Here is a 24,553-nt window from a genome sequence, read left to right as displayed (position 1 = left end):
CTAGAGAGTCAGAGATGTAAGACACAGCACAGAACATTGCTGTCCTTGTCTTTTAAGTTCCTGATAGCCACACATTTCTTCCCTCTCTTGAATGATCCTAATCAACAGCACCATGTTATTTGATTTCTTTAAGACTGGAGACCAGGTTTAGGGCAATGAGGTTGCCATAAACTTGGAACAACTAATGACAGAGTTAGGCAGCCATATTATAGTGCTGGGTGTTAGGACTGAGAACTGAACATACTGTGATAAGTATTCATATTCTGATTAGAAACTCTGGAAGTACAAATTACATAATTACATAAATTAAATTACATAGATGCATTTAATTTGTGTTTACACTTTCTTTTGTTAGTTTTATAGTTATAGTTATAATTTCTATAGTTAGTATTAATGTCTAACTGTGGCCAGACAGTTCAAGGAACACCCAACAACTTGTCCCATGCACCCTCCAGGTTCTGCATCCCTCTTCTGAATTCTACATCATCACAGTTACCCCACTGGCAGCATGGGTGAGAGCTAGCCTGCAAAAAGGCTGATCTTATCTGTATGAGCTGCTGCCACACTAGTGATCACAAACCGTAATCTTATTATCTTCACCATGTCAGCAATGCCTCCATACTGAGACAAATCTCAGAACTGTTACACTGGTTCTCTTCTAAATACAAGACCTCCCTTGCCTACAGAAATAGCAGGAAGGAGGGATTATAGCCCACAATATTCAATTTTTGCTAACAGAAAAAGGATCAAAATTATGCTGATTAATGTAAAAACCTCAACATTCTTACAGCTTCAGTCAATGAAAAATCAAATTCATGTGAAATCAAAGATATATAATTAAAATGAGGACCATTTTTTTATTGTTAACAACAAACATAGAATCGTATTCAAACATCAGTACTCTGAGTCTACTGCCTCTAGGATTGTTTTTATTAGGGAAAGAGACTTCAAAGTGATACAAAGCAAGTGGAAGGCAACATGATAATGAACATTGCCACATGTTGCCTTCTAATAAAACTCAAAAGACAAATTAGACGCCTTATACTGGAATGAATAAAACAGAAACAATAATTTATTCTATACATAGGTCAGAAAAGAAAGGCCAAGAAGAGTGTAGCTCTCTAATAAACAAGAAGGAAGAAATGGTGACATATGGAGAATGCTGAGGTACTCATCAAGTTCTTTGCCTCAGTCTGCACTGGCAGTCAGGCTTCCCGCATCTCTCAATTTCCTGAAACTCCAGGTGGACACTGGGAGAGAAAGTTCCCACCCAATGTCAACAAAGAACAGATTTAAGACAAACTGATTAAACTGAACAAGCACAGGTCTATGGGGGTTGATGACACCCATCCCAAGGTCCTAAAGGAGCTGATGTAGTCGCCAAGCCATACTCTTATTTGAAAAGTCATAGTGCTCAGGTGAAGCCATTAACCTCAATAATTGAAACCTCTCTTTTTTAAAAACGGGGAGAAAGGAAGATCTGGGGAACTGCAAACTGATTAACCTTACCTCTGTGCCTAAGAAGATCATGGAACAGATCCCTATGGAAGCAAGGCTAAGGCACATATACGCAAGATGATCCAAGAAAGCCAGCATGGTTTTGCTAAGGGAAAATCGTGCCTGACCAAGCAGGTGACCTTTTATGATGGTGTGACAAGGGAAGATCAACTGATGTCATCCTTGTAGACATCTTTAAAGCCTTCAACATAGTCACAAACAGTGGTAGACTATTAAGTGGATAAGAAATTGGATGAATGCATGCATCCAGACAGTTGTGGTCAATACCTCTATGTCCAGGTGGAGGCAAATGATGAGTGGTGTCCTCAGGGTTCTCTTCAGATGTGCTTTTCAATATCTTCATTAATGACACAGACAGTGGGATCTAGGGAACCCTCAGCAGGTTTCAGGTTGTCATCAGGTTTACAGACGACACAAGCTGAGCAGGGCAATTGACACAACAGAAGGAGGGGATGTCATCCAGAGGGAACTAAATGAGAAGGAAGCCCATGGGAATCTCATGAGGTGGGTGCATGTGGGTCAGGGCAACCCCAGACAAGATTACAGACTGAGAAGCCATTGATAGCAGTCCTGCAGGGACTTAAGCATTCTTGTGGATGAAAAGCTGGATGTGAGATGACAGTGTACATTTGCAGCCCAAAGAACATGGGACCATGGCCAACAGGGTGAGGGAGGTGATTATGCCTCTCTACTCTAAGATAGTAGATGCTCATGAGACCCTACCTGGAGTACTCTGTCCATATCTGGCAACCTCAGCACAAGAAAGATGTGGACCTATTAAACTGGGTTCAGAATAGGGCCACAAATATGATCTTTGTGAAGACACACTGAGAGAGCTGGGGTTATGCAGCCTGAAAAAGGCTCAGGGGAGACCTCACTGAGACATTTTGTTACTTAAAAGGAGTTAATAACAGGAGAAAATAGGGAGGGCATCTTTTTATAAGAGCATGAAATCATATAACAAGTTAAAAGAGTTTTAAACTTAGAGGAGAGATTTAGAGGTTAGGAAGAAATTCTTTACTCTGAGGGTGATGAGTCACAGGAACAAGTTGCCCAGAGAACTTGGGGATAGCCCATCCCTGGAAGTGTTTATGGACAGGCTGGATGGAGCTATGAGCAACCTGATCCAGGGGAAGTTGTCCTTGCCTTTTACAGGAGGGTTGGGATAGATGACCTTTAAGATTCCTTCTTACGCACCTTTTTATGAATCTGTGAAAACTATGATCTGCAAACACAGGAAACTTACTTAAATATGAGAAGTGTATATTCAAATCAAATCCATTTTCTGAATTGTCAGTGACCGAGAAAGGGACTGAAGAACACCACTGTCTGGTCATAATTTGCATTTTGGAATACTTGCTTTGGTCATGTTATTTTAAACCAAGTAGACAGATGGAAGCAAAAGACAAACAAAACACAGATGAAAGAGGCAGTCACAGTAACTCCTCTTTTCTACATAAAAGATTTTACAAAAATGTGAGACTGGTTATGTACCCTTTTTGGCTTGGTAGAGCACACACTAGTATCTTTTGCCTTTCCACAAGTTCACAGATTGCTTGTGGTGAGGAAATTAATTTTATGCTCTGATTATTGAAGCTGTTCTACAAAGAGGGAGTAACAGACTTTAGCCTATTATTAGTGCACTAAGCTGAGAGGAGAGTTATGGGTTCTAATCCTTGCTCTCTGAACTGGGTATGTATTTTAACCTATATGTATTTAATGCAGAAGGCATAACTGCAGCCAGTGCTGGGATTTGTAGCACTCACACTGAGAGTATGAAATCTCAAAAAAACGTCCCTAATTATAAGAAGGCTTCTGAACTACAGGGAAACACCAACAAGGATTAAGTTCTGTCCTCCTTACTCTGCCATTTAACTGGGTGAAGACTAACAAAGAAATAGTATAAAAACTATAAGCATCTACTAAATTCTGAAGCAGAATAAAAATTATGTATTTCAGAGAGGTAATGGGTTCATCATTTTCACTACTAGATGTTTAATGCTTCACCCACCTCCTCTGGGGTTTTGTCCTGGCAGATCTATCATTGGATATAATTAGACATTAGAAAGAGCTGTCTACCACTCCTAGGTCAAATCTTGAAACTCTATTGTCCTACCAATACAATACATTTATTTTTAAGAAATGGACGGGAAAATTTCTGCTCCTAGTTCTGTGACTCTCATTCTCTCTCTCACACAAAATTAGAATTAGAATCGGAATTAGAATCCTAGCTCCGTGGGTCTCATTCTTCTCTCAGAACTAGAATTTGTCTAAGAAATGTTGACATAATCATGAATAATTCCCACTGGAAGAACTACTGACATTCATTATGGTTTTCTATTCTGAGATTACTTTCTTTTTCTTTTTAATATTAAAAAAACTGTACTTCTTTTGTCCTGAGAAAGGCTAATCTGAATAGTATATTCAAGAAAGGGTCACCAATAATTGCTCATAGAAGCCCTATTTCTCACAAATGAGTGTTACCTGAGAGATTTCTATGTTACGTAAACATGCAGTGCAACATTTAATCTTATTTGTGATTGGGTATTGCCAACTGTTATGAAACTTCTTTCTTAATTTTTTGTTGAAATATTGTCCCAGAGGCTGCAGTTTCATAGGTTCAGTGGTAATGAATTTTGACAGATTTATGAATGCTAAGAACTCAGATTCCCTTTTTGTTAAAAGGAGATTCTAAGGCATGAGGGGATCAGAAATCAACCCGTGCAAAACAATGATGGGGAGTAGCAGAAACAGGAGCTCATGCTACAACATATAAGAAACTCCCTGTAGCCAGAGCAACAAAACTGCTTTCTGTTCATGCAGCTTTTTCTATTAGCAAACAGTGTATTCATTACAAATCAGTGTTAATTTTGATCCGTATTTGTTTTTCTCCTCAATGTGCACAGGAAAAACTGTTAGCAGTTTGGGTAACAGCCAAAGGACAGACAAATATGAAGAATAATTAAATCATTCTAATTTCAATGAATACAGACTGCATCTACAGTACAGAAAAGTAGAAGTTAAATTTCCACGAAGCTTCAGAATCATAGAATCATAGCATGGCCTGTTGGCCATGTTTCTTTTCGATGCAACCTGGGATACAGTTGGCTTTCAGGGTTGCAAGTGCGCATTGCCATCTCATGCTGATCTTCTTTTCAGCCAACACTCACAAGTCCTTCTCAGGGCTACTCTCAATCCATTGTATATATACTGACTATACTTGTAATTGAGATTTCCTGACCCAGGTGCAGGACTCTGCACTTGGACTCGAATTTATGAGGTGTGCACAGGCCCATCTCTCAAGCCTGTGTTGACCCCACACCAGAACTTGGTATCATCAAGAAGTAATGACAGGCTCAAAGGTAGATGTCTGTGATTTAGATATTTAAAATTAACTAAGAGCAGTCTTAGATTAATATTACTGTTGAGAATGAGTGACAGTTTGTGATGTCAATCTACTTGTCACCACAGCTGAGTTTAGCCAAACCCAGAATCGGGGCTGAAAAAGCAGTAAACATTACCAGCAACAGAACATTCAAAGACAGGCCATAAAGCAGGAGATGTCACTTTGCAATCTGGGAGGTATAAAGAATGACACCAGGTTATACCCATCAGTGTTGACCTACCGCTAGGTACCTTACACTGTGAACTGCTGCTGCTCTTAGAATCAAACTGCTAACACACAAAACAGCAAATCAAAACCAATGGATGAAATGGGGTTTCTGTCCTTTTTTTTTTCCTAAAACATGTCTGATGCTTCCTCCTTTTTTTCGCATGTGCTTTCTTCAGGTAAAACCATGGATTAGCAATCCTTTCCATTGTCTCAGAAAAACTGTTGATTTAAAAACTCGGTATGGAAAGGACTTTGTCAAAATTGTTACCTTCTCTAAAAATAATAAGATAATAAAAAATACTTCAGGAGGCTTATTGGCATCATGAAACTAACTATTATACACTATCCCACTTTCGGTATGTAGTTACTCAGGGAAAAGAGAACAGAGCAATGTTCCACTGACATATAGTAGAAGAAGAGCGAAGAGATGTGTGATGATAGCGCAAACCATGAAGTTAAACTAGCTCAACAGTTCTTTCTTAACTTCAAGTGGGACAGCCCAGAGCAGCTAGCATCATGTCATTCAAACCTTAATTATTCACATTTTCACTCTAAAGAGTGTCACCTGCTTTAGCTTCTTGTGGGAAATATTAGTTTTTCATAATACAGAGAAAATTTGATTCACTATATGCCATAAGTAGTTTGAAACACCTTTTTAAGCTTAATAGAAATAATAGGAATGGAACAATTACAGTTTTCTGTAGCATAAAAGAACTGTATCAGCATATCTGGAGCTGATGAATTGCAAGCGTTCATTAAAATAATCAATGATGGATTTCAAATTAAAACCATCAGCCATGAAAATCATCATTCACAATTGAGTATATCATATATCAGGTGTCATCAGAGAGAAAGAGAGGTCTTATACCACAGATGTGCTGCAAGTATCCCTCTTTCACTGGTATGAGACAGACTTTGCTGTCTTCCCTGTCCATTTCTTTCTTGCTTCATGCTGCTACACAGAAGCATGGAGGAGGAGGCTTGCTGGCATCACTGACCATCCAGATATCACTGTGGTAATGTCAACTAACTGATTGTCCACTGTGGGTTACCATGGCTGTTAGGTTGTTATGAAATATGACATAAAGACACTAAGACTTTTCTTCTAAATAAAGAGGCAGCCTTAGTTACATTTATGCAATGACCAACTTTTTCAGTCTGTTATACATGCTTTGAGAAGGCACCCAATGTTTAATCCTCCAGAGAGCTAGAAGGAAGAACAACAATAAACTTTTGATGTCATCTGACATATTTGTTTAGATTCCCTCTACAGTTAATGAAGAGAAAGAAACACTTCTGTGGCATGATTCATGTGTTCTATTTTGGTTTGGTTTAGGTTAGGACGAGATGAATCATACCCTAGAAATGCCTGCTTTATTCTGCTGATCATCTAGAGAATTTAGCTGACTCTGCACTACAGATAACTAAAGCTAATTGAACCCAAACTTCTTTATGTTTTCTAAATCCCATTCAGGCAGCACTGCATACTGTTAGGCACATGCAGAGGCATGAACTTGGTGTCTGCTCAGTATCAAAGATAATAAAACCCTGTATAAATAAAATTTACATGTCACAAGTCCCAGGCAGTAGCAGACCTGTGAGTTTTCTGATTCTGGTTTCTGTGTTCTATTTTCTGATGGAGTTCTATTTAATGAGTCAGTCACTGACTTTTTTCCCAGATCTGGAATGCCATGACTGTCTTGCCACACTCAAAATCCTAAGAGAAAGTCTTCAAAGAATGGAAATGTTCTAATCTTCTCTGTGGAGTACAAATGTTAAAGTAACTTTAAATCAACTCACAACTGAAGGTAATGCAGTGCTGAATAAAGGAGCAAAAGAGTACGGCACCTGATCGCTGAGCCTTCAGCTAACAAGAATAACAGGAGACTATGGTTTATCCCTGTCACAAGCCTCTGCAAAAGAGAAAAGGATCTGACACATACTTATTAGTTTTTTACAGCAAACCAGAGGAGAATTGGAAGTAAGGGCCCTAATCCAAGTGCCAAATGTAATCTTACATTACACTGTAACTCAAATCCCCATTCTATATCTATTGTACAAGACTGTCTGCTGGAAAAACAGCTTGTGTAGCAGAAGGAAAAGGCAGTGACAGTCTACTTGGACAATGTTATTTAGCATAATCTCACTGTTTGTCTAGCATTACTTAATGTCCACAAAGAAGTGATTTTAAACTTAACCTATTTGTTTCTGTTAATTTAATTTTAACAACAAAACTCAGGATCATTTTTAATGTATTTAGAAAAATATACTCTGACTGACACTTATAAAGAAACTGGAGTGTGAAGCACATATCCTTGGATCTCTTTTCTTCACCTGAGAAAAAGAACGCTGACAAAGAGATAGTTTCTCCACAAAGCCAGGCAATTTTCAGACCTAGTATTTCAATGAACACTTATTTTTTTTGTCATGCTGGACAAGTTTGCTTGACCATGTTGAGAATTCTTCCCTGTTATTGTGTATTTTTCACAGCACTTCAAATGAATTCATTACTTTCCTCTTTTTTTTCTCACTTAGAGATGACTCTGGACAGCTAATCACAATATGTCACACTATGTCAACAATTCTTTGACTCCTAATTTAGAGCAGAATAAAAGATGACAGTGTATCACAAAGGCCCTGTAGATAACACAATCAAGACCTCCTTTAAGAATTTTCTATTTCAGCAGATTGTACTTCTCTGTCCTGAACTTATGTAACAAAAAAGGGTTGTGAGGGGGAGGGTTGAAGTTTTCTGTTGGGATTTCTTGGGGTTTTTTTTTATTTTATTATAAATGTCAAAGTCCAATCCACAAATGGATAAGAGTTAAACTAGCTGGAGTTCTAGAAATGAGATATAATTCTTGTTTTGATGAGTCATAATTTTCAAGGGAATAGGGTGTTTGTAGCTGAAATGGACTAGCTCTTGAACTTATCCCATAGGCCATTTAATTTATGGATTTCATCCCTTTTTCAAACCTGAAGAAAAGTGATCTGACCTCTAAAAAGCACATTTTCAGAACATCCCATAAGACAGCAGGAAGGAATGCAGATTAAGAATGCAGTTCCAGCACCTTGCTCTTTAAAATGCTTTTAAAGCCCGTCTTATTCATTCATCTTTTAACAAAGATGAATGCACATGACAGGTTTTATCCTAGTTGGCCTAGTAAGGCAAAAATAATGTTAAATCAATGCCAAAGTGATCAGGGATGAGACCAGGATCAAAGTTCTGATCAGCCCACAATGGATTACTCTGTCTTATATATTACAAAGAATTTCCTTTCAAAAAACTGTTAGAAAATTAAAAATATGCCCCTGAATCAGCTAAGGCATCTCACTGCTACCATTAACTAAATTTTACCAATGAAATTTTACCTAGAGATAAAAAAGCTAAACAAATACTTAGTGCAGGACATGACCACTGTGGAATTAAAACAGAATTAGAGTTCTTGAATACAAAACAGTATTCAATAAAGTACCCATGTGAAAGACAATGAGGAGAATGTAGGGAGGGGAGAGGAACAAACAATCTAATGAATATGTATAGTGTTAAGTGCCAACCTTTAAAGTCCTGTAAGTGTCTTATACTTGCTACAAAATACTAGTGGAAATAGCACAAAGATCTTCAGCAAATTCTTCAGGCTTTAAATCTCCCCTTGATTTCAATTGTCTTTCAACATCTTACAATATCTGGGCAACTATGCCCAGTGGATATTTCATGGCCATTTGAGAAAATAGCTACATAAAATTTTGAGAGAAAATGTGTATTTTTCATTAACTTTGTCACTGATGGTTCATGCACAAGGATTCTTTCTTCCTGCCCTACACAAGACACAGCTAGCATTTTATGTAGTATGTAAACTCAGCTGAATGCATAGGGTCTCTGTGAGCATGAAAATACACCCATATTTTTTAAATATTCCATGCACTTGTCATAACAACAACTTGTCACCTGCTCCAGTGGAGTCAATCACCAACAGAGAACAGAGCTGGTCTTCAGATACCACATTCTGAAGCTAATGAAGCTACTGAAATGCATAAAGACAAGTTGGAAGATGTCCAGTTACATCAGCAGAACCGCTGTTCTCCAGTACCCAGAAACAATGTATTAACATATATAACATTTATATATATATATATATATATATATATATATAAAACATGTATATAAGTATATACTTGTGTAAGTGCAGATGTATATCCTCTGACTGACCTTTTTCTCCTTTGTCACTCTATTCTCTCCTCCTGAATGTCATGAATCATAAAAGAACAGAATTATTTAGGTTGGAAAAGACCTCTAAGATCATCAAGTCCAACCTTAAAACTTACACTGTGAAGTCTATCACAAAGCCATGTCTATTTAAATAAATACCTCCAGTGATAGCAACTCCACTACTTCCCTGGGTAGTCTGTTCCAATGCTTGACAACCCTTTTGGGTAACAAACATTTCCTAATAAAATCTAAATTTTCTCTGGAGCAACTTTTGGCCATTTCCTCTTGTCCTATGGCTAGTTACCTGGGAGAAGAGACCAACTTTCTCATCATACGTGTTTTCTTTTCCTTTTTAGAACATCTTGCATGCGTTCTTCTCTCACTAATAATCATAGAAGTCTCACTGCAACCAGCAATCTGTCTAAGAGTAATTGGCAAAGAAGGGTCATCGAAAAATTATAGTGTTGTAGAACATCTCCTGGCACTGGAAGATTATAGTTTATATTATTTTAAATTTTTTTTTTAATAAGACACTGCTATCCCTTTGGGATCCTGCTATCACTCTCCCATATAAATCCTGAACATGAATTGGCACTTACCGTGTTCTGAGGACTGTTCCCAGAAGACAGGATGCATTCATTCACCCTTCTGCAAGCTAAGATTGGTGGTGCCATTTCTCACCAACTGATCTCCATGCCTAGGAAAGTTTCCAGTTATGTTTAACTTGTATTGACAGTACATCCTGCAGCTGATGCATGTGCAGTTACTTGTTCCTGTTACATTAATTTTAAGTAGTAGGACAATTAACTGATTATTCAAAATTGACTGGGGACATAATCAGAATATTGAAATGCTTCCAGTATACTTCGACATAAGATTTGTATGGATTTTAAAGGGCTCCATTTCAAAACTGTGTTAATCATTAGCAGAATGAAAAAGAAAACAGATTCAGTTCCCACTGTACCCACCACCTACAGGCCTTATTTTTATATGTTATATGGGCAGGAGAACAATGAATAACTATATTCCTTGCACCATTACCTGAAAAAGGCTTGCATAAATTCTGACACTGAAGGTCATTGTCAACTATTAGAGATTCTCACATTTTTTAGATTTGTCAGTACAGATACCTAAGGAATATTAAACACCCAAACCCTTCAACTGCAATTACTTTCATTAAATAAAATCCTTATCAGCTGTATCATTTTTGCATAAGAAATTACAAACATCAAAACATATTCATAGCAGTTCCTGATTTGTGCAAAAGAGTATTAATAAAGAAGTTTTAACTTTATAAACTGCACAAATGAAAAGACATTTTCCATTATTTATTACACAAAACTCAGTGGGGTAAAGAATAACAAATCTTAAGCCTCTAGAGTTGAGCTAATGCATTATTTCTCCAACTTCACAATACTTTTGAAACACATTACATTGCATTTCAAATCAAGGAACATCCATTTTAAAGGTGATTTACACAAACAACTAACATCTGTCTGACTTCTTTATGTCAACATGGCTTGTCTTAAAGTATAAATTGGTATACTTATGAAAGTTCATTTTAAGGTAAAGGGTTTAGTGCTGTTGGAATCTACAGCACTAAATTTGAATTTGGGCATTTAACCCAAACCAATTGACAGTAGAGCATGAGTGGTTTTGAGTAAGCACAGCATTCCTAAACCCAGGATGAAAAGTAAGCAAAATAAAGCCAGAAAAAGGTTCCATTAATTCTGGAAAGGATCTCACTAAGTGGTACTAGAAAAAAGATGATCTAATGTGTCTCATACAGCTAAGATTTTAGAGTTTCTCATGATGGCAAAGAACAGTAGAGAAAATCCTTACATTATCTGGAGAAGTGGACAAAATGTCATGAGAAGTGTGTCCACAGTAACTTCTCACAGGGACAAAAATAAGCACTCACTTAACAGAATTGAAATCATGGGATCTGTGACTTCTCATAAGACTGTGCTAATCTTGATTTCATAATTCACTGCAAAAATAATCGTCATACCTCCACTTTTAGTAGCTCTTCTGGCTTGTTTTACAAAGGTTAATAATGCTTTCCACATGACACTGGCTTTCCGGTAGAAGTTTTAACACAAATTACCATCCAAGAAAAGAAGCTACTTTAGGACTTTGCTTTGATGTACTGCTTCTAAACCATGAAAGAATTCCAGTCTCCAAATACCCCTTTACATGTCTGATGCTAACCTACTTCCTTAATCTCCTGAGCCATCATTAGAAGAATGAGATTGAGTATAATGTTCTGTGTCATGCTGTTTAGCTGGTGACAAAGAAAATGTACTCAGTCTTTTATTCTGACCCTAGATGTTGCTGTCAGGTTGGGGCAGATAGAACTTGATGGTCTTCAAGATCCATTCCAACACAAGTCATTTTATGGCTCTATGAATGAAGAAGTACAATTATTCATGGAAACTCATTGTAAGATTATTTCTACTTCACCTCCTGTCTATTCTGTTCTCTCTTCTTGATTTTTTGTTATATACTCTTCCATTTGCTTCTACCTCTTTTCCATCCAGACTCAGTTTTATCAATAACATTAACTCATCCTATTGTTTAATGTTTCTTTTTTCCCCACTGGTTAATGAGTATTTATTATGATTACCAGTAAGGCGGAAGAGAATCCATGGTTTTGTGGAAGAGAATCCATGGTTTTGTCTCTTCTAGATAAGATTTCTTCCCAAAGCTTCATCTGCTGGAAAAATAAGTATCTGTTTTCAGGGGAGGTGTGCTGAGCATTCAGATTTCATACTTTTTTTCATATTCAGGAAGTAAGAGAGTGGAAAAATGTTATGTGTATATCTTTATCTATATCTATATATATTTACACAATCTCTTGTCCAAGAGATTTCTATACATTCATAATAAAACAGTGAGTGGCCACAGTATGCTGTGCTGATTTAAAGGACATTCAAGTGACAGATCTAAGACACAGCAGACTGAGAAAGGCAGTCAGAAATAAGAACTTCCTTTTCAAAAATTGAACTTCCATTCTGTAAAAAATGTTGAGATTCTGAAATAAAGTCATAGCCAAAATGAGGACAAAACATTGAAATATTTCGCGAGTTAGTGGGTCAACTGTGCTTATTTTTTAAAACTTTCATTTCAATTATATCCTTAATTCTATTCAGGTAAACTGAAGTCTCTGCATTATGAAAAAAAATATAGGCTGACATCATCCCTTGCCCAACAACTGACCTCCAGAGTGACTCCTTTTGTCACAAGCTCTGCTGGAATTTCCAGCAATATTGCACTGTTTTATTCCCAGCCCATAGCTGCTCACTTTTTTGGTACTGTTCTCAGTTCTTCCGTTTCAGAAAATTCAGTACAAAAATACTCACTGGCACTAGAGGTTGCTAACACTATGAAGAAGTGTTTATTTTTTGGGGTCTTTTCCCCAGTCATAATTCATAATGTTCTGAAGGTGGGATTTATTAATAAGTGACATAACCAGAAAAAATGACATCAAAATAAAGTAAATTTTAGAAAAATATCTATTTGCCTCTTTGCAATATAATTCTTAATTTAATTGAAATTAAGCACTTTGACACCTTAATGAAATTCTTTCAAAAATCAGAATGAGTTGACATGAATTGTTGATTTTTTCAATCAAGTAACTCAAGAAATGCACACTGGATCAAGGCCTCTGTATTCCACCTTGGACAAAGACATTGGCAGGTAATCATAGAATCATAGAATGGCTTGTTTGTATTAGAAGGAATTTTAAAGATCATCTATTTCCAACAGTCAGGGACACCCTCTACTAGACCAGGTTACTCAAAGTCACTTCCAACCTGGCCTTGAACATAGGGATAGAGCATCCACAGCTTCTTTGGGCAACCTGTTCCAGTTCTAATTTCTAGTCTAAACCCACTCTCTTTCAGTTTGAAACCATTCCCCCTTGTCTTAGCACTATGTGACCTTGTCAAAAGTCCTTACCCTGATCTCTCATAGCCTCTTTAGGTACTGGAAGGTGCTGCAAGGTCTCCCAGGAGCTTTCTCTTCTCCAGGTTGAACAACCCCAATTCTCCCAGTCTGTCTTCATAGAAGACATGTTCCAACACTGTGATCATCAATAATAAAAATCCTGGACATTTTTTCTGGATTAAATTGAAGAATTGGGAAGAGGATTTCTTGATTTTAAAGGCTAATTTCAAACATCATCATCTTGCACACATAAAACACTATTAAACACATACAAGGAAAAATATAATAGCTCTGTATAAAATTTTGGTTCTAAGATGAAGTAGTTATTCCATTTCCCTAGTATAGCAATAAAACTCCCCCTGAAGTCTGGAGGAAGTCTCCTTATGCACCTAGAGTCCATTAAAGTCAAGAAAAGTTCCTTATCAAAGGAGCTTGAAAATGAAAGCACAAAAAGATGTGTCAAGATGCAGCTCCCCAAGTTCTGCAGCTTCTTTGCTGTAGGGCACACTGCACAGAAACACTGGCCTGCAGCAAGGGATCATTCATGGCCTGAGGTCTCTGAAGAAGCCCCAAAGTTAGAGCTTCCAAGGGAAATGTGACTATTTTGTTGGTGAAAGATAAAAATAAAAGAGTTTTAGTAAATATTCCAGATTTGGTGGACAGCCCAGTCTTAATAAAAAATCCATATACAGGAAGGACTGCTGTCTAGCTCACCACTCTGTCAATTAACCACCTGAAGGTAAGAATCAGTCATGACTTGGCTTACTTAGAGATAGATGGAAATGAGCAAGCAGCACAGCTGAAGGCTCTTGTTAGACCTAGTGTACTAGTCACAGATTAATAATTTAATTTCCTTCTGGCTTTCTGTCTCCAAGGAACTGATGAGCTTTGACACTACTCCTTTACCAGAATTGCAAAACTTCCAGCCCTAGGAGAAGTAAGAGTCCTTAAGTTCTCACTCACTTGAGCAGTTTCTTACCCATAATGTATTTTTCAGCAGGAAGATATAAAGATATACTGTCATCTAATGCTATTAAGTCATTTACACAATTAAAAAGTAATTATGAACAAGTATTGTTGGATTAGATGAAAATACCCTGTATCACTTGTCATGCATAATACACTGTAGCCTTGTTACATACAAAGTTTTGAAAGGTGAAATAAAATGCAATCCTTTATGTAATTAAATGTAGACAGGAACACAATACTAGAGTGAAGGTGCCTATGGTTTGTGATAGGCAGTTTGTATGTCAGCAGCCAGAATGAATTTAAGTTGAGTTTAATTACCAATTTTTGGAATTTCTCAATTGCTTTTCATAGAAATTATTAGCACATCATATCCTACTAAATAGTATTTATTAATGTAATTTAAAAACCTACCATATTAAATATAATTTAAACATCCCTTGTAAAACTCAACTATTAACTGACTACACACTGGCCACTAGGAAAAAAAAAAAAAAAAGAAAATAACAAAGAAAGGTTTTTACATTAATTGCAGCACTTTGATTAAGAGTATTTAGAATTAAGGTAGTTGTTCTTCAGTCTCCATATATAGAAGCCTTTGAATTTAAAAAATCCTATAATGATTAGATTCCTTGCCTGCTCTGAAACAGCTAAAGAGCCAAGATTGACAGCTCAAGCTGGGGCTTCCACAGGAAACGTCTAGAGCTACAGAGTAGGAGTAAAGTACAAAGTATTTGTAACCATGCACCAAGCCAGTACTTTAGGGGAGAAGAACACACAGGGACAATGGGGTAGAAAAGCAATTTGGAAAATCACCTGCTTGGCAGTTGAAGTTGATGTATCAAAAGCTGCATGAAAGGCAAATTTTTAAAAAGCAGGTAGTCAAAATTCTGCCTTGGAGTTCATGATGTATCACATTGCTCTTCTGGTTTGCAGAGCTCTCCAGGCTTGCATCAGGCAGCTCACACATTAGAGAGGCTGGTAATCTCAGAAGCATGTCCCTTTTCAGTTCTGGAATCTCACCTACATCCTCCCAAGTTGGCCCAAGGTCAGGTTTCTGGGATCTGCCAAGTTTTCAGCAGGGATGTAGATGGATTGCAGGGGCCTGTCACACAGCATACATTGTCATACATTTCCTGATGTGATATGCAGAGTGTTTCTACGCTGCAGTGTGACCACTGTTATAACAGAACTCATTTTAAATAACATAGCCCACAGAAAATTCTGCAAGATGTGTAGTTCTGGCAAGGACAGTGCTGTGCCTAAAATGGGAAGTATAGTGATGAGAAGCAGACTGATGAGATCCATCATCAGTTCCATCAATTCTTCCTTCTTCACTAAGCCCTACAGGTATTAATGGTACCAGCCCCTGCTCTCTTGTCACCCAGACCACTTCAGGAAGCCAACTGATAAGGCTGGTTTCATCCTATACTCAATGTCTACTGCACAAGGAGCCACAGACTCTCAGGGCAAAAATGATCTCATTTTCAAAAGATCTAGCATTAACACTTAAATTAAATAATGACTTATTCATTTATGTGAAATTTATTACATTGTATTTGAGATATAAGCACTAAATTTACTTAAGTAATGTTTTATTAATTTTAAAAAATTACTTGAAAGAGTAACAAATTCAACTTGCTACTTAAATTATTTAATTCCTTAACTGAGTAATTGTTTTACTTTACATTTCAAAAAGTATAAGAAACTCACAGTTGTTTCATGCTGTGAAATAGCTTTCAACTTTTTTAAAAACCACCCATGGTTCAGAAATGTTTAAATGTTAAAAGTTAAATCTTAAAGTCAGCTGTCATGAGCTCCTCAAAGCAGAGTGATAGCATATATATAAAAATACATTTTACTCCATAAACCTCAAATTTTAATATTTGTTCAGGTATCATATATTATTTTGTATGATAGCCTAAAACTTAAGTTGTAGTTTATTTTAGTATAGGTGGTAAAAATTAACATGGAGATGTCTAGGTATATCCTTACCTTGTTAAAACAGAGAGTGGAACTCTTAACTTTGTATTCAGTCCAACTCTTTATAGCTTGAACTCAATGATCTCAGAGATCTTTTCCAAGCTAATTGATTCCGTGATTCTACGAAGCAAGAATATGTGAGAGCATCAGCTCTAAGAACACCCAGGACTGAAGGTTGCCTACTGGCAAGAACAAAGTAAAAAAGCTAGAAACATTATCTTCTTTCCAGGGAAAAGCCTGGTGCCTTGAATATCATTTGGAGAACATGCCAGCCCCAGCTCACATTCAGCCACCCTCTCCATGCACACTGCCAAGCTCATATTGCAAAGGCAGGGTCCTGGGAAACCTATAGTGAAAGGAAACAAGGATGATCAACGTCATCTTCTTTCTTCTTGGGTCAAAATGAGGTAAATAAGTTTGTTCATCTTGGAAGATGGATTGAGTGGGATATAAATGTTAATGAGGGATACAATCATGGATGTCACAGAGGTTGTGAATACTGAAGCGGTGGGGAGAGCTGCAGGGACCTCTGTGAGAAGCACAGTTTGAGCTGTCCCATGCTGGGCACAGCTGGTTCCAGCTGTCTTCAACTGACCTCCATCAGGGTCCCACAGCCATGGGCTGGAGCCTTGGGTTAAACACAAAACAGTGAAAACTGCTGCACAGTGAGAGAGAAGTTAGAGAATAAGTCCTCTGAGTACCAGCTGAGGGAGCTGGGATTGTTTAGCCCAGAAAAAAGGAGGCTCAGGGACCTGAAAGGAGGTTGAGGGTCGATCTCTTCCCCCAGGCAACAAGAAACAGGACAAATAGACACAGTTTTAAGCTATGCCAAGGGAGGTTTAGGTTGGACATTAGGAGGAATTTTTTCACAGAAAGTGTGATTAGACATTAGAATGGGCTACTCAGGGAGGTGGTGGAGTCCCTGAAGGTGTTTAAGAAAAGATTTCACATGGCAGATGGTGCCATGGTCTCATTGACAGGGTGGTGTTGGGTCAAAGATTGGACTCGGTGACCTCAGAGGTCTTTTCCAACCTAATTGATCTTGTGATTCTTGGAAGTGAGAATTTGCATGAGTTTCAGCCCTGCAGACAATCAGGCTGGCGAAAAAGAAGAAGGAGGTGTCCCAGACACCAGAGCAGAGATTCCTCTGCAGCCTGTGGTGCAGACCTTGGGGAAGCAGATGTCCCTCTGCAGCCCATGAAGATCCATGGGTGAACAGAGATCCACTTACAGCCCATGGAGGAGCCCACACCACACCTACGAGTTCTTTCAGCCTGTTTTCTCCTCTGCCTTATTGAAGAGGGGAGTGAGAAGACACTGGGCGGGTGTCTGGCTGCCAGACAAGATCAGGACACCAAATTCTTATTAAGATTTTGACAAATTCTGAGAGGTAGAACTCATTTGCTTAAGAAGTAAATTGTGCACCAGTAAAAGAAAAAAAAATATGACACTGAAGAGCAGGTTAAATAAAGCCAAATAATATAAAGTGTGCAGTGTAAAGGTAGTTCAAGTTGGCAATGTCATCCATACTTTCCAGTCTGTTCTTTGAACCTGCAGGTGCAGCTCACCCTGAATGCAAGGAAGGACTTTATTAAGATCTAACTTACCAAGAAAGTACACATCACCTAAAGAGCTATGTCATGGAAGAATGTCTTATATAATTTCCAGGAAAAAGAAATTAATACCAATATTATATAAAATACAAAAACTACATGGAGTCTGTCTTCCAGATGTTACAGCCCCTGAGCAGAAGAAAACCTTTTCATTCTGCAATATGATAGGAAGTCAAAGGATTAATGCTAATACCATAACAACAGATATGCATGAAAAATGTGTGCATTATCACTCTGCCCATTCCCTTCAATAAACTCCTAAAACTGCAGTCAGGAAAGCACCAGCTTGAAAAGAATGAATGGCATATACGCTGTGTTTCTGGCTGATAGCACAATGTTCAGGTAGTGAGACAATGACAAATTCCAGCGCATGCTGCTGAGAAAGAATTATACATGTGGAAGCCAATTAGGGCTAGAGTTCCAGCATTTTCTAGCAACCTTCAGATCTTGTGCATGCCAATTTTAATTGTGGGTGCCTTTTGCCAGGAGTTCAAAACCAAGTGAATATATGATATCATTTAACCCTCATCCCCTCAATAAATGTGACTCATCTTGATTTCAAAATCAAACACTGTGTTGAATTTTAAGTCAGTTACATCCGACTAAGCTCCAGCTGCCTTTTCAGTATACATTTTCTAGTTTAGTTTGGTGAAGTATATAAAATTTAAAGAGCTCTAGGAAAAAAAATTAAGGAGCACTGAAGAGAAGTGTGTTTTATGTTAAAGTCATTCCCATGAACACCTGTGAAACTGTTGAGTTTAATTGGGCCACATCTGCTCCTGATTTTGCAAGTTCTGACTGATTATCTGTCCTTATATTGTATTGAGTATTTTCTTTTCTGTATATCTTTTGGAGTGCAGTTACCTAGGATGATACACCTGAGATATGAGCAATAGAAAAATCTGCAAGCTGTGTGGTATTTGGTAGTTCTCAAAGACAGACTTTCAAAAGGCAGACAGATTTACAGGCCTAGTTAGTATGGCTTCAAAAAGACTAGCTCTGGCAATGATGTGGTTTATACTGACCTCACAGAGACCAATAGATATGGAGAATCAACAGTAGAAATAGAAGCAGAAATTACAGTTTCCAGGTGGAATGTTTCCTTTGCATAATGTAAAAACAAAACTGTCACTGCTTTCTTCAGAGGAATTCCATGCACTGTCACAGGAGACAGTACAAGGCCATATCATGTCCTGAAATGCACTTTATATCTGCTCATTTTATGCAACATGGGTTATACTGATTCATTGTGGCAAAAATCCTACCGACTTCCTGGATTAGACTCTTAGTGCATCTTTATGAGTCAGAGCAGCAGTAAATCATTATTATCTCAATGGATTTAAAAGCAGAGAAAAAGAGGAAAAAGAATATCACAAGGTGGAACATAAGCAAGACTGTTCAGTTCAACACTGCTATTCTACTACTGTAGAATGTTAAATTAAATGTACAGTTTCATTCAATTTGAATGAAAAACTGTCTGAACTCATGATTTTGCTTCTGCTCAGCTCAGAACTGCCCTTTCTGCTCTTCAGTCTCATTACAAATGCTTCGCTCCTAATGGAGAACAAACCCAATCTGCATTCCCATAATACACAAATATTTGGAGAAACAGCTCATGAAAGGTTGCCAATGGCATTCAGAAAGAAAGATCAAGTTGTATCTGAATTTTCTTTAACAGCCTAGTAGATGGAATACTGTAGTAGGTGGATATGGATGCTAGCTCTGGAAAGCTAGCCTGAGAAATTCATGGGAGGATGTGAAAACAATCCTCACAGACAGAAAACAGCCTTCCAGGTGCTGTTTGTCTGCCCAGTGTTTTCTTGGCAAGAGAAGGTCAGAGGGTGTTATACACCACTGACCAATGATGGTGATGTAGTGGTTTACTAACCAATAAGAGTTTCCTTTCTGTACTTTCCACGTACCAGTCTATAAAACTAGCCTGAAGCAATAAACTAGAGGATTCTCTTGTTCTGACTCCATGAGAGTCTGTGTCGCCTCTTTCCAGCCGTTCCTTAATAGAGCGACAGGTGGAAAATTCAGGTTCATCATCCTGCTCAGCATTAGGCAATTCAAAATGGATATAACCAGGATCCATACAAAGTGTTCTGATCAACAGGAGAAGAGCTATGCTAGGTGTTTTATGTTAGATTCTCCTTGAAGCCATGTTACAGACAGACACATGAGAATTAAGCTATTAAATTAAACTCTAATAATTTGTGGTCTCCCCAAAGCAAGAACAGAAGAATCTGTGCAAGTCAGGAAAAATTAAAAATTATATAATAAAAAATAAAAAGCAGAGTTTACTATTTATATTGAAGTTTGCTAGAAAATCTATCCACTGAAAATGAGGAGAGTTTGACCACTGATATTTGATAGAGCACTGAATGTTTTTAAAAAATAATTTTAACTATCATATCTATTTGGCTGAGGAACAGTGGTAGCAAGCCCTAAGTATGATAGGAAAATGCAGACTTTATACAAGATTTAAAAAGCCATGTAGGAAATAAGTGGCAAAAAAAAAAAAAAATCTTTTAAAGTAACAGCACACCTGCAGCCTGGAGACAGTTCCGTTTTCTCCTGTCAGGAATTTAAGTAAAAATTAGTGCTTAAATATAAAAATATTTTCCTATCCATTTTTTTTTTTTTTCAGTACACAAATAGTTTATCTGGAATACAGGAAAACAAAAGCAGTGTATTCTTCCTCTGTAAACATTATTAAAAATATTGTCCTTCAGAAGATTTCCTATCTGTCAACAAGAGCTATCTGTCTGCTTCAATAAACTCCTTAGGTGCCTCTTCTTTATTTTTGAGAAAAATTTCATCTAAATTTGATCTCTAAAAACTCTAGGTGACTGTATGTGATCCATAGCTGTTAAAAAGAGTAACAAAGCTTTAAGAACAAATTTCCATTTCAGGCAGGGTAGAGGTAGAAACCTGAAATTAATCTGAGGAAGAAAAAGGGCACTTTCACTTCATAAGAACCCTTTTGTTTTAATAATTTAAAAATGTTATTAAAAGCATTCTGTAGTTGGTTAATTCTAAGTTCATTAATATGATTAAAATCTGGGGGAAAAACCTTTATGTTACTGTCAAGAAGACAGTAGAGTGAAATGATTTTTAAGAAATTCAAGCATGTAAAAATACTTATGGTGTGATGGGGATTTTTTTACTCTGGAAGTTATTCACCCATCTCTTCCAAACTATTCAGATGGCTTCATTATATCCTCCAGACCCGCTACTGCTTTTATATTTTCTTCACCAAATTGAATCTAACTTCCCTTTCAATTTTTTGTTCTTGCTACAAACCTCAAAATCTAGCCTGCTGGAGCTCAGGACATTCACTTGAAAAACTACGTGTTTAAAACTGCATGGACCCTATAATGACTAGATATTGGTAATGCAATATCTCCTGCTTCCATCTATGGACAATTACATAAAAAATGTTTATCCCTCTTTATCGTATGCTTCATATTAACATATTTGTCATAACAACAGATTTTCCACAATACAGAAAAAAGAAATCACAACTTCCCATAGCTGGAAATATCTCAAGTTAAATGTGATCTGTTCTCAAATTTTAAAATAAAATTTTACATTTTCCCATTAAGAATATAAAGACATTAAATTTAAGAAAATATTCATATTTAGGGGGGATAATTTTTTAAAAGTCAAGAAAATTACCGTTTTCCTGAGTCATGCACAGGGAAGATGCTGAAAACACTAATTAGTCATTAATGGATATAAATTTGCTTTCTTAATGCCTCAGAGACAAAAGGCTGTTAAATGTTATTATTTGTGCAATAATAGAGATAGATACAAGTTTCCACTTCAGGCTCCCCTTGTACTAGAAATTGCAGGCTATAGAATAATTAAAAAAAAAAAAAATCCCATCACAAATAATCCTATGTTATAAAATTAGATTTCAATAAATTAGATAACTAAAGCAATGAAAGGGACAGTACGCAGTGTAAAGCTGTGTTTTAAAGCATTTTTCCTGAAAATTGTTGTTCATGTAAACATTGAACCAATATCTCCAGCCAGACCAGTGGTTGGCTTAGTCAAAAGTCCTATGGCTTTCTTTTGTTCAAACCTTTTCGCTACTCCAGCAAGCAGAATCTTAAGCAAACATAAGCAGCATGCTGACTAATTGCAACCTGTCATAATAAATGACTGGATCCACTCAAATTCAACAGCTCATGTAAAGTACTCCCAGGTGAATTGTGCAGATGAAAGAAAAGTCAGTTTCATTTATTTAGTATTCTGTTGTTCAGTTGTGTACCTTCTTGCAGCCTAGGTTATCATAATACAAGTCATACCTTCTGGGGATATATTTTTAGAGCTGCTAGTAAAAGAATAACCCCTCTGCTTGAAAAGCTTCCAATAAATAAGGAATCCTGACAAATTTGACAATCTGCAGGAGACAAAGCTGTGTGGTGGAAAACAATATCAAACTGAAAGAAAAATAAAAATAGCAAATGTGAGAAAAGGATTGCACAACTTTCCTACAGATCTACACAGTAAAGGTTTTGATGAAACAACAGTTTTATTGTTTACAACAAAAAATACTATTTTTATGGTATTTCAAACCTAAATAAATGGCATTTAACTAGCAAATAGACTGTTAAATAAAAATAATTAAGAAAAGGAGTAGCATTTGAGATTGGAATGTGCCTTTGACTGATTCAGTATTATATATACTACGTTCTAAAATTATTTTAGCTGAGTGAGAATGTACAATCTACTAGAACTCTTTGGAGATTTTCTAAGTACAAAAAGGTGGAGTGAAATGTGCTGCCACCCTCCAAGTTAATAGGTTTTTCTTAAGGCTTTTCTTAAGTACATGTTTCCCTGACTAGCTTTTACAAAATAAGCCTGAGCCACCTTCAAAGCATCTGGAAACCACTTCCTCACTCTCCCAAATTTGTGTTAAGGCGAGTTAAACATTCTGTGAACAAATTGTGCTTCATTGCATTTTGTATTTTGCCCTCTGTATTTGGAAGCATCAACCAAGCCGTCATAAGGAACCACAAGATTATATCCTTCCCAATCTACCCATATTAATTATAATCCTGAAGCACCAATATCCATTCAAATTGTCAGCTCTACTCACCTGAGCAATTAAGTATGTACATTCCATTTTTCAATTTTAACTTCATTCTTTTTTAACTTTTCTTCTGGAAGTTATTCATCCATCTCTCCCAAAGCAGGATTTCAGAGAAAGAGGAGGAAGAGAACACACTATCTCCATCATGTTTTCTCTGTCTCTTTTTTCCCTTTTTGAAGGAAAATTTATGTGTCACTTCCGTTTTCCAAAGTTACATCTCAAAATCTAAGAAAGGATAATCTTGACTACTCATCCCATCAAGGTGTGGAAGCAACCAAGTACTGTACTTACCTAAAAATAGTGAATCCTGGTAATAACCTGCTCTTTACCACCTTAGAATGACTTCATGGAGAATTTCCTCTAGCAGTACAAGAAATGGCCTTCAAAACATCACCATAAAAACTTTCTGTCAAGTAAGGAATCAGATTTTAGAAGTCCCAGGCACAACGTTATATAGACCATATATTTAATCTTTGGTTAACTAAAATAATTTTTCAGGCCTTTCTCTGGGGATCTTTGAGCAAGACTTCCTCAGATACTCTCCACAGTCATCATCAGGCTCCTAACTGCCAATACCCCCTCACCTTCTTGTAACTTGAAAAACTTTGCCATATCTTTTGGGATCTCCACTCTTGGCTCTCCAGCACTAAGTGACCAGCACATAAGGCTGTTGTCTCAGCTTTCTTTCCTTTTCTTCTGGTTTAGCCCTGAAGGATTCTGCTGCTCTCCTACCTCTAACCCTTTTCCTATCCCTAAACTCCTACCACATATCATGGGAAGTGTGCTGTTTGCCCAGCTTTCACCATTATCTTTGCATAGTATATAGGCAAGCACCTCTGCTTATATTTTCATTTCTGCCTAGAAATCTTGCTGTGTCAGGAGATTAATATCTAAATATCTCAGCAGGGATTTCATACCAGGCCTCACTGGGCTTCTTGGGGAAACAGTTTATTCAGTGCAGTGAAGGTTTTTCACTGCAGAAAGGGTAAATTAACAGAACTGGTGGTGAGAAAAGAAGTTATAACCTCAGTAAAACAGCCGGGGTTTGAGTGTGGACCTGTATTGGGCTTTAGAAAATAAAGGAATTTGATTATCATATCTCAATAGAAAAGCCAATTAGTTTAATAATGAATAATAGTTACAGCAAGATATTCTGGTAAAAATAATAAATTAGAGCAGAAGATAATGGTCATCATAAAAGGAAACAGTTGAAGAGGAATTTTATTTTCAAGACATAAAAAAATGTGGTAAAACGTGTGTTTTGCATATATTTGTTTCGTAGCATTTTCCACTAACTCAAAAAACTGTCATTTTGACACAAAATATTAAAACATTGCTACATGTCATCTAAGATTTCAATCTTATCTAAAAGATAAGATCTTTTATGTACATCTATGCCATTGTAGTATTTTACTGTGTCACAATGTTGCCACATTTATCCTCAGAAATTATTTTCAATTTCAATTTTAATCTCAATGTTTGAATTAAAAGTGTAAATTGACTAATCTTGTGTGAGTCCAGCTTGTGTGGAAATTAAGGTGGGTAAAATTATTTGCAGTTTTACTCAAATTTTTCCAATAATTTGCACAAATCTGTTG

This window comes from Poecile atricapillus, chromosome 1 (genome assembly GCF_030490865.1).
Source record: "Poecile atricapillus isolate bPoeAtr1 chromosome 1, bPoeAtr1.hap1, whole genome shotgun sequence".
Lineage (NCBI taxonomy): Eukaryota > Metazoa > Chordata > Aves > Passeriformes > Paridae > Poecile > Poecile atricapillus.
The sequence above is the reverse complement of the archived record's forward strand: the minus strand, read 5'-3'. Positions refer to the sequence as shown.